The sequence below is a fragment of the Cebus imitator genome, unplaced genomic scaffold, assembly GCF_001604975.1.
Source record: "Cebus imitator isolate Cc_AM_T3 unplaced genomic scaffold, Cebus_imitator-1.0 Scaffold483, whole genome shotgun sequence".
NCBI lineage: Eukaryota > Metazoa > Chordata > Mammalia > Primates > Cebidae > Cebus > Cebus imitator.
The window spans coordinates 334,479-344,639 of record NW_016107798.1 but is presented as its reverse complement, the minus strand read 5'-3'; the positions used below and the strand labels follow the sequence as shown (position 1 = coordinate 344,639).

At 36.1% G+C, this 10,161-nt stretch overlaps 1 protein-coding gene across 4 annotated transcripts in view; it reads right to left on the bottom strand.

The window, feature by feature from the left end:
- Positions 1 to 10,161, bottom strand: part of LOC108292224 (pancreatic alpha-amylase) — a 30,906-nt gene that overhangs the window by 8,899 nt on the left and 11,846 nt on the right. Inside the window, exon 1 of one of the 4 annotated variants that reach the window (XM_017512968.2) lies at positions 8,353 to 8,622. The exons of 1 other annotated variant lie outside the window; for it this stretch is intronic. The gene's annotated coding sequence lies outside the window, so the exon portion shown is untranslated. Of the gene's footprint in view, positions 1 to 7,911; positions 8,014 to 8,142; positions 8,255 to 8,352; positions 8,623 to 10,161 lie in introns of those variants that run through there. 2 more of the 4 variants (XM_017512966.2, XM_017512967.2) reach the window with 2 other exon arrangements.

The window sequence follows — 10,161 nt, the reverse complement described above, 5'->3', positions numbered from 1 at the left end:
TATATATATATATATATATATATATATATATATATAGACTCGTGTGTGTGTGTGGTGGAGGGGGTGTTTGGCTGTGTCCCCACCCAAAACTCATGTTGAATATAGTTCCCATAATTCCGATGTGTCATGGAAGTGAGCTGGTGGAAGGTAACGGAAATTGAATCACGGGGGCAGTTATCCCATGATGCAGTTTTCATGATAGCAAGTGAGTTCCCACAAGATCTGATGGTTGTATAAGGGGCTTTTTGAGTTTTTGGTCAGAATGTTTCCTTTCTGCCATCAAGTGAAGAAGGATGTGTTTGCTTTCCCTTCCACCAAGTTTCCTGAGGCGTCCCCAGCTATGTGGACCTGTGCGTTGATTGAATCTTTTTCCTTTGTATATTACCCAGTCTTGGTCACTTCTTTATAGCAGCATGAGAACAAACTAATACATATATATATATACTACAGTGTATATATACAGTCCATATATATAATACAGTAAATATATATAGTCCTTATATATATATCCTAATTAAATAACACATAAATAAGGACAGTATTTCGTTTTTGATATCCTTCACTAATAGAATTGTAGCCAACTGAATTCTCAAAATATTGCTTTAACTGTCTATTTTCAAACATTTGTCATGTTTCCATTTCAAACAGAAATATTATGTAATATTTCCACTTTAAAAATCAGCTCTGTTTCCCATCCTTAATTCAAATATTGGTTATTTACATTTCTGCATTAAGATTTAAAAAAATATTTAATATCCAAAAGCCAATGAATTGGAGAAACTGTCTTCCCCTCCATAAGCCATGTGCTTAATATAGTGCATACAGTATTAGGATTTGTGGTGGTGGTGGTTTTCTCCCTGTAGGAAAATATTTCTTGTACCTGATAAGACACTACATAAATAAATTTGCATACCTTTCCTTCTTAATGTAATGTTAGTGAAATGCTATAAAAGGAGTAGTAATAGCATAGGTGGGAAAAACTTCATCCATTCATTCAACAAGTGTTATGTGTGTGTCTGCTTGTTACCAAGCACTGTAGGTGATTTTGAGGAGACAATGAAAAAGACAAGTTCCTGTTCTCAGAGATCTTACATTCTTGTGGAAAGAAAAGAAAATATACTAGTAAATAACAATAATAGCAAACAGTACTAACAGTGATGATAAAAATAATTTCAGATAGTAATAAAAATTAGTATGAAATAATAAAATAGAGAATGACGTTACTGTCAGGTATTGTAGACTGGATAGTAATGGAAGAGATCCCTTAAAAGAGTGACTTTATGATATGATATGAAGGATTGAAGTGTCCAGTCATTTAGAGATCAGAAAAAGGGCAATTGAGATAGAGGAAAGAGCAAGAGTAATGTCCCAAGAAAAGAAAAGGTTAATACATAAGACATGTTAAAAAAAAAAAAAAGTCAGTGTGGCTAGAGCACATGTGTCAAAGTGTGGGATAAAATGAGACAAGGTCAGAGAGGTAGGCCAGATCATGTAGACCTTTGTAGAACATGAACAAAGAGAGAGCTGTTAAGGCTGTAAGAAGGGGAACTGAAAGGCTAATAGACATAAAAAAAATCACCCTTGCCTCTGTGAAGAAACCAGATTATAGCAGGATAAGAGTGGAAAGAGGTAGATGTTAGAAGACATTTTTAGGACTTCCCCCAAGATGACTGAATAGGAACAGCTGCAGTCTGCAGATCCCAGTGAGAGCAAGCCAGAAGGTGAGTGATTGCTGCATTTCCAACTGAGGTACCAGGTTCATCCCACTGGGAGTGCTTACAGTGGGAATAGCCCAAGGTGGGCAAGCCAAAGCAGGGTGGGGCACTGCCTTACCTCTGAGGTGCAGGGGACTGGAGAACTCATTCTCCCAGCCAAGCATTCCAGCTCAGACACTGTGCTTTCCCCACTGTCTACACAACCCACAGACCAGGAAACTCCCTCTGGTGCCTACAATGCCAAGCTAAAATCCATTGGCTGGCTTGGAACTCTCACAGCCAGCACAGCGGCCTTAGCTGGACTTGGGACATTGGAGCTTGGTGAGGAGAGGGGCGTCCACCATTGAGGAGGCTCTTGTAGGCAGTTTCAACATTGCCTATGTAAACAAAGCTGCCTGGAAGTTCACACAGCAGCTGGGTGGAGCTAACTATGCTTGGAAATACAAGGGTAAGCTTCATAAAGTGGTTTCAACTTAATGTGGAAGGAAAAGTAGTTGCTTCCACATTAAGTGGGATGTGGAAGGGGAAGGAAATCACTTAGGAAAGTCATGGAGGTGTGACATTGCATGTAAAATATGAGGAACTTCTAGTTTTCCAATGATAGTATTAGGAGAAATACCTAATGTAAATGATGGGGCAATGAATGCAGCAAACCACCACCATGGCCTGTGTATACCTATGTAACAAACCTGCATGATCTGCACATGTACCCCAGAACTTAAAGTATAATAATAATAATAAAATAAGACTTTTATAGTGGTCCAGGAAAGAGGTGAGTGGCTTGGACTAGGGCATAGACAAGATATATTTCAGAAGCAAACAGGCAGTAGATTTATGAATAGATTAGAGCTGAATGATGAGGAAAACATATTAAAGATAGAGGTATTTGATGGTGATATCATTTTTTAACATGAGGAAAAACGAGGAAGTACCAGCTTTGGTGAAGGGTATCAAGAGAGCTGTGGATCTTAACTATTTCAGTTTCAAGCCTATGCTGCCCTTTGGTCCTTCCCCAAGTCAATCCTGTGAACTTTATTCATTGCAAAACTAGAAGCTCCACTTTATGAAGCTTACACTTATATTTCCAAGCATAGTTAGCTCCTCTACTGTACAACAGCTTTTTAACTTATAAGACATTAAGCTATATTTGACTTCTATTATAAATATATTATAAACAATTAAGAATGTACTTGTCTACCATTCTGGACCAAACTTCTTTAAGGTAGACTTTATATCCAATATTTCCAAATCCTAGTAAAATGACTGACATTGTCTTATGTGCTCAATAAATGGCTGTAACATGAAAACTCTAGGTTCCAGGTATTGTGCAAAACATTGGCATAACGTGGGTTATGTCGTTATTGATTTTCTAAAAATCAATGAGCCCTATATTTTAAATTGTGCAATACTAGACTCTAATACTAGCAAAAACGTTGTACACGTGAAGGTACTAAGGCCCAAAGAAATTGAGTAAATTGTCCAGGCTCATATGGCAAGTGACAAAGGCAGAATTTGATAATAGGTCTGATTAGAAGTCAACATTCTCTGCACTACATTAATGTTTCTCCTGGAATTCTAGAGTTGTGATGTGGTAGCCATTAGAAACAATTGGATACTAATCAGTTGAAATGTATGTTGTTTGGACAGAGATGGGTAATAAGTGTAGAACACACTCTGGATAGTGTGAAAATAAAATGTAAAAAAAAAATTTTTATGATGTTTACATGTTGAAATAACATATTGTGATACATTAGGCCAAATAAAGTTTACCATTAACATTAATTTCTCTAGTGTCTTTTTGTTTCTTGTAATGAAGTTACTAAAAAATGTTAAATTACATATGATTTCCATTGTATTTCTATTAGGTAGAGTAGTTCTAGAAGTTATATTCAGTTAGAGAAGGGATATGTCCATACACAGAAACAAGCAATAATAAAGTGAAAGATATGAACATAGTTTTGTTTTGTTTTGAGACAGAGCCTCGCTCTGTCACCAGGCGCCAGGCTGGAGTGCAGTGGCGCGATCTTGGCTCACTGCAACCTCTGCCTCCCGAGTTCAAGCAATTATCCTGCCTCAGCCTCCCAAGCAGCTGGGACTACAGGCATGTGCCACCACGCCCAGCTAATTTGTGTATTTTTTAGTAGAGACGGGGTTTCACCACGTTGGCCAGAATGGTGTGGATCTCTTGACCTCGTGATCCGCCCACCTCAGCCTCCCAAAGTGCTGGGATTACAGGAGTGAGCCACCACGCCCGGCCATGAACATAGTTTTAAGAGGGTATGAGTAAAGTGCTTCAGGATTTAATTGATAGGAAAAGTTCTTTCTGACAGAGGGGAATAAGGGAAGATAAAATTGACTTGAAGAATGGGTTTGACATCAATGGAAAGAGATAAAGCAAAATTGTTTTTAAGTAAGAAAAACATGTAGAAGAGAGCAAAGAGACTACCAAGAAGTCAATATAGTGTTTTAGAAATCTAAGTCAGATGTGAGGGAGCCATGGCAGTTAAATTAAGGAAGGTATATTGGGGACACTCAAAATCAGGGAGAAGAAAAAAATATACTTTCTTCAGAAGGTTTTTGGTTGTTTTAAACAAGGGAAGTATAATTAAAACTTTCAATTATATCAGATGGACTAGAAAACAAAGAGACTGAAACATTAGTAAGCAAAGCAGTGATGGAAATCTGAAATAGGATTATAGCAGTAAGAATGAAAATTAGGGAAGTATGATACATTGTTATAGGCATCTAATGAATGGCACTTCCCAGTATCTGTTCCTATATGAAGTCTCTCTCTACATTGACTATGGAATTATCTTAATGTTTGTTTTGTCCAATGGGGTATCAGCAAATTAGATGCAAACAAAGTTTGATCGGGGTTTGCACAAGCGAGTTCAATCTCTTGAAACTCTGAGATCATAGATTGTGCTGTGAGTATAAGTGGGATGAAAGATCACTTGAAGTCTAGTTGTCCCTAGTCATTCCAACAATTTGAATTGACTCACCAGCTAATAATTGAGTGATGTGCCAGGAAAAAAACATGGTGCATACAGTCAGCCCTCCATATCCATGGGTTCCACATCACCAGATTCAACCAACCATGGAAGAACATATTTTTAAAGGATAGTTGCATCTGTACTGAACATATAGACTTTTCTGTCATTATTCCCTATACAATATAACTATCTGCATAGTATTTATATTGCAGTAGATATTACATCTCTAGTAATCTAGAGATGATTTAAAGTATACAGGAAGATGTGCATAGATTATATGCAAATACTACACTATTTTATATAAGGCAGTTGAGCAACTGTAGGTATCCATGGGAGGTCCTGGAACCAATCTGACAACTATATAGAGGTTGGTACTATCTGTGGTTTCAGGCACAGCTGGGGGTCTCGGAACATATATCCCTGGAATAAAGGGGAAATGTTTATCTAAAACATAGAGGGGAGATACAACAGGCTTGGTGGAGACTGTACAGAAAATAGCGGTTAATCAGATATAAGGGAATAGAGAAAATAAAGAGTCAAAGGGGACTCTGTGATTTAAAGTTTGGGTGAATGTTAGAATGGCAATGTCTTTATGACTGACAGTGCAATCTAAAGGCAGATTTGGTTTACAGAAACTAATGAGCTAATATGGGGACATACTGAGTTAGAGGTACTACTTTTAAAACAATGGATATACAAAAACAATAAAAAATTAGATATGAAGAAAGAAGCAGAGAATTGGGAGTTTTCAACAAAGCAATGACAATTTGAGAAATGGAACACAAAATACTTAACTGATTTAACACAGACACCGAACAGAACAGATGCTATGCTTGAGCAGCTACTACACACAGGCTGGTGCACACCGGCTGAATTATCGGGCCTGGAGAGCTGTATCCTTGAAGGCTGACAAAATACCAAACAAGATGTTGGGTGAAGCCACCAGTCTATGTAAATGATGGGGTATGTAGAGTAGGAAGGAGAGAATTAAAGAGGTGCTTTCAAAGTAGGAAGGGGAGTTTTATTACCTGAGAAGATTTTTAAAAACAAATAGGGAAGGAAATGTGCAAGGAGTGCAGGAGACTAACTGGATGTGAGTATCAGAATCTAAATAGAAGACTGACTAGCTAGTGAGTGATACAGGGCTGACATGAAGAGTTGAGAATTAGAGAAGAGGGGCACCATTTGAACTTTATGCTTGACTCAAGGTTCCAAATGGGAAAATGTAATGGTTAAGAACATGACCTTAGGAGTTAAGCCAAACTATCATTTAAATCCTGACTTTTCCACTTATCACCTGTGTGACCCTGAAAAATAAACTCTCTATATGTATCTACGAACTAGAAAAAGTAATATTTACCTCATAAAGTTACTGTGATTAAACAAATAATGCAAGTAAAGCTGTTATCCCAGTGTATGGATATGGTAAAAGCTCAATATGGTTGATGTTATTTTTGTATTGGTATTTTTACTACTGGTCCTATTAAAGATCCTCCCAACTCACGCTGTCTTCTCGCCTTGTCTCTACTAACACTTGGCCATTCTGTTACCCATTCCAGCCCTGCCAACTTCTAATACTTTCTACTTCTCAGACGTATTTTCATTTCCACTAAAGGAATAGGGAGAGATGAAAAGAAACGACCAACATTTTCCACTTGCAATTTTTTCCCACATTTTTTCCTTCCTCTCCTCACACTATTCTTCTTGCTTACTGGCTTAGGATTTCTGGCAGATGAACGTTAGTTTTGAAATATAATTTTCATCAATGCCACATCAGTGAACTCTGCTCCTGCAATAACAAATCAGCATTTTTCACAAAGTATTTGGGATGTTGGTAAAATAAGGGATAATTTGCAGACATAAGTTAGGGAATTTATTTGCACTACAGGATAGGTAAACATACATAATAAGCTTCTGCTGAGGGTCAAACATTGTCATATACTTTCTCATGTAATCTTAATTTTCACCTCAAACAAGCAATTTGAAGAGCTATATACCCCAAAGGAGAGATATTAAAACAATTAAAATATATTTATGTCTTCTGAAATAAAAATCTGCAAAACCAATTCTTGGTATCTTTGACATCAAAAACAACAACAAAAATAAGGATTTAAAATAGTTGTTATGTCTACTTTCAGAAATAGTTATCCTAAAATAGTTATCCTTAGAGAAGGGAAGCTATTCAGTTATTAGTGGCATATGGCTTTGTTGCCCATATTTTGTTTTTCCTGGAATGCTCTACAAAGAAAAATCTTTCCTTCACTCCAAAGTTCTAATGGTTACTATAAGGTGCCAAATGAGGTATCTTGGGAACTCCTTTAGAATATGAAATAGAACATTTAGCAATATCCTGACAACAAAGCAATAGTCATTACAGAGTATCTATATTTGGAGTGTCAAAACATATCCTCTCTTCTCTATCTGGGCTCATATAAAAAAATAAAATATATCCAGTATCAAGAATTAACTCAAAACTAGCCAGTTTCTGAGGTTCTCAAAAGTATTTTTTCAATCAATATCATATGAGGTATTTATTTTATTTGACATCCATAATATAAATGACATTACAGGGAAAAGGCTTTAGTGTAGACTCAGTATTCCTCTTAACACATCAAGTACCATAAATTTAGTCCTTTAGCTTAAAGTCCACTTAAATCACACCAGAGCCATGACTTAAATAAAAGAGCTCTATTAAAATGTGAAGCAGAAAGTAGCAGCTTCCAAATAACTTGTCTTTCCAGAGCTTCCTTTCTACTAAGTATCAGTTATTTGCAAGTTCTTTCCCCCATCCAAAGTAGCTTCACATTTGTACCAGATACTACAGTTTTTTAACAGGCAAATTAATTAACATTGATCCCAAAAGATAAGTTATCTATTAATGTTATTCATATTTCTTTGCCTAGATGCCTTATAAATATCTTTACAATAAATAATTTAAGTATGATTAAAAATTACAATGGAAATACTTTAATGTCACATTTATAAACTTGATCAAGTTAGTGGTTTCACTTACTAAAAATAAAAAGCCTTAATTCCTCTGAGTTTTGCACTGAATTATGTACAATTTTCTCAAAATAGTCAACCTTCAACCACCAGTCCTTCCCCCAACAGAAAAGAAAAGAATAACAAAGGAAATAAACCTGAACTTAGAATAAGTTGCATGTGAAAGTTACAGAAAAGAAAGCACAGATAATTTTGTCTGCCAGATCTCTGAAATCACAGAAATCTTTTGGGCCAAGACTAAGACACATTTTCAATATAAACAGTACATTTTGTACTGTACAACACTGAAACATGAGTTGTCAACAAACCTAAAATAGATTGTGAAACTCTAAGCTATATCAAATCATGTGACAGAAACCACTTATTTCAAGTCAAAAACAAGTGTCCGGGGGGACTTACAAGATACTTAAAAAAACATTAAAATAACTTACCACATTAGCTTCTTTCAATCAGAAATCTCCCAAACCCACAGTTCAGTGTTTTACAATCATAAAATAACAAAAATCTCACAGTTCTGGTTTTGCTTTTTCTTCAGTTGCAAAAAAAAAAAAAAAAAAAAAAAAAAAAAAAAAAAAAAAAAAAAAAAAAAAAAAAAAAAATAGCTGGATTTAGAATTTTATAGATTTTCTGTAACCTCTTACTTTCAATATGTGGCACTACAGTCCTCTCCAGTTCTCCAAGTCAGATTTGTCAAAGCAGTCTTCTCTGAACTCCACTCCACTATGACAACAGGTTGGCCACGACACTCCTGTTTCCTAAGCAAATCACTGTCTTCTCTCCTCTGCTCAATACGCTGCCCTGCCTCCTCTTCTTACTACCCTATACCTTGCTTGTTTTCTTTTCCTACAATATCCTCTCCCAATCTCTACTCATTATTTTCCCTGAACCATTTATACCAATATATAGGGAATAAATATATAAGGAATAAAATAACCTTAAAAAATACATTAACCTAATAAAATAACCTCCTCAATAAAATAGCCTTAAAGACCAGATTGGCATAGGACTGGGTTAATTAGTTAAATGAGACTAGACTGTAAACAAAGTCACTAAATCAAAAATTTAACTCCATGCTTCACCACGTACTATATTTTTTCTATGTGAACCTTAGAAAACAAATTAAAGTCTATGAATTTCATACTAGGTCCTCATTTAGAAAACAAGATGACAGTATTGTTGATAAATATAAAAATACAATACCCACTAACAATATGTATTACTATGTCATTTCCATGCATTATCGCTTTTACTTCTAACATGTACATACCCTACATAACAGAAATATAATTATCCCCATTTATAAAATAAGGAAACAGAAATACTAAAAAATTAAATAATGGGATTTATTAATGGTCAAACTGTAGTACATGTTGGGACTAAATTTCAAAGGCAAGAAGCCTAACTCCAATGAGCTCTTACCTACTAATAGTCTTATATTCCCTTTTATTTATTAGAAAAAAATCAAATAAAATATTATGTGGGCCAGGCACAGTGGCTCACGCCTGTAATTCTAGCACTTTGGGAGGCCAAGGCAGGTGGATCCCCTGAGGTCAGTTCAAGACCAGCCTGGCCAACAATAGTGAAACCCTGTCTCTACCTAAAATACAAAAATTAGCCAGACATGGTGGCACATGCCTGTAGTCCTAGCTACTCAGGAGGCTGAGGCAGGAGAATTGCTTGAATCCAGGAAGCGCAGGTGGTAGTGTGCCGATGTACTCCAGCTTGGGGAACAGAGGGAGACTTCATCTCAAAACAAACAAAGAAACAAAAAATTATGTGAAAATACTTTAAAATCTGAGTTCTATTTAATTACTTCGGATTAATCTGATAGATTTTTATAAGATTAACAGTAGTAAAAGTTTTTCAAAAATAATGTCTTGGAGGAATAAAAATATAGGAGTAATTTCAAAAATAAACACAGCGACAAACTGGAAGAGAACAGTGTTTAAGTATTCTAAGTTCCATTATTGTCTTTGGCAATGGGAATAGGCATTAACTTTGGACTTTGACAATATGCATGGTTTAATCAGTGCTAATCATTAATAAAGTGTGCCTAATTCTTACTGTGGTATAGGGTTAAAAAAAAGATTAATAAAAATAAAAGAAGGCAAGAATACAAAAAAAATGAGTGAAATAAAGTGAATATAGCAAATGACAATAATTATATTCAATGTAAATTGATTAAATGTTTTTGCTAAATGCATTTTCAGACATAATATTTAAAAACAGAGAAAAGATGGTGGATCCAAGATGGCCGTTTAGGAACAGCTCAGGATTGCAGCTCCCAGTGAAAGCGCAGAGGGTGAGTGGACGCCGTGTTTTTATTGCCCACAGACTAGGAAATTCCCGGGCAGAGGTGCTCCACGGTCACCAGCGCAGCTGTTTCGGCCAGCGCGGCTGTGCCGGCCAGCGCCGGCCGGCGCCGCTGCTTTCCCCTGTGCGGCTGCTGT